We start from the raw sequence: 1,460 nt of genomic DNA, 5'->3' as shown, positions 1-1,460 counted from the left end.
GTTTGTGAAAATGACTTTAGATCTTGTATTGATAGGTATGCCGTTTTTTCTGGTACTTGGGGTTTTACTTCTCATTAGTTCGTTCGCATTTATCATAAATGTAAGTTTATTAAGCAAAACTTAGAAGATAATGTTCTAAAAAATTAATTGTAGTTTGCTGACACTATGTCCACCATTTTAAAAATACGGATACTGTTTTTTGCCGCTAGTTCTGTGTGCCTCACTATGACATTTTGTTGGATTGGTCAGCAACTCATAAATGCGGTTTGTAAAAAGAGGAATATCCCATTAACTTTTGATGGTTTTATTTTATTTAAGACTAGCGAAATTTTTTGGTCTCTGGGTGGAGCTCCTTTTTACTTTTGGAATCGTGAAAATTCAAAAATTCTTTTGATGTTTTTAATGAATTGTACCAACAAAGACAGCGTTGTTTTAGCAGGAATTTGTTTAAATTACAGATTATTTTTGTCGGTACGCATACTTTGACTTGTAATTTTTTAGTCTAATTTTTTTTCAGGTGGTACGACTTACAGTTTCATATGCTCTAGTTTTGTTCAACTTACACAAAAGTGGTCTAGTTTAAAATAATCAGAAATAAAGCACCTGAAGCTTTTTTGTGGTTTTATTTATTATTTCTATTTTCCCTGAAATAGGTGGGCATAAAAAACCAAAAAGATTGGATATGTTGTGGGCTTTAAACCACTTATCCACATCTAATAAAAAAAACTGTAAAGATTTTTATATGCCAAGAACTTTTAAGTTTCGCTTACTTTTTACTAGTATTGATATTTAAAATGATGAAAATAAAATGGTGTTATAAACTTTGAAAATTCAAGCTGTATAAATTGACTAGGCCGAGAAAGAGATTCAAAAATTATTCGTGTTTGTTCAATCATATTTTCAACGAAAATACTGATTGAAACAATTTTGTAGAATCGAAATTCAAATTAAAAAAAAATTGTGATGCAGGTAAGAGCTTTTTTTCTTTATTTTAGTGATCAAATTTCTATAATATAACAATAAACAATAATTGATGATAATTGTGATGATTGAAGTAATTTGTTTAAGTAGATACTGTAATAAATCGCTAATAACATAATAACTAATAATAATCAATGTTAATAATTAGTTAATTACACAAAAATCAGCGATTGAAATTAAATACTTTATTTCCTTCTGCATGCCTTCGAGTTATTTCAGAATTTTTCTATAATTTCTTATAAATAATAAATATTAATTATTAAGAAATATTTATAATAATAAAAAATAATTTTATTTAAAAAAAATTAAAATATTATGTAATGGAAACTTTTATGATTTTTAGTGTCATTCTAAACAAGCGATGCTTGCAAAATGTTTTCTGCAAAAAATATGTAAAAAAATAAGTGTTCTATAAACGACTTCTGATAAAAAATATCGACACTTGCATAAACAGAAATACAGTTCCTTTATTTGTCGAT

At 26.4% G+C, this 1,460-nt stretch overlaps 1 long non-coding RNA gene across 1 annotated transcript; it reads left to right on the top strand.

Moving 5' to 3' along the window:
- LOC103312567 (uncharacterized) lies at positions 1 to 600 on the top strand. The gene is made up of 3 exons (XR_010333851.1): positions 1 to 100; positions 154 to 264; positions 319 to 600. It is a non-coding gene; the product is annotated as an uncharacterized LOC103312567 (long non-coding RNA).
- The last annotated feature ends 860 nt before the right edge of the window (positions 601 to 1,460 follow it).

The sequence above is a fragment of the Tribolium castaneum genome, chromosome 4 (assembly GCF_031307605.1).
Source record: "Tribolium castaneum strain GA2 chromosome 4, icTriCast1.1, whole genome shotgun sequence".
Taxonomy (NCBI): Eukaryota; Metazoa; Arthropoda; class Insecta; order Coleoptera; family Tenebrionidae; genus Tribolium; species Tribolium castaneum.
This window is presented reverse-complemented; position numbering and strand designations above follow the sequence as displayed.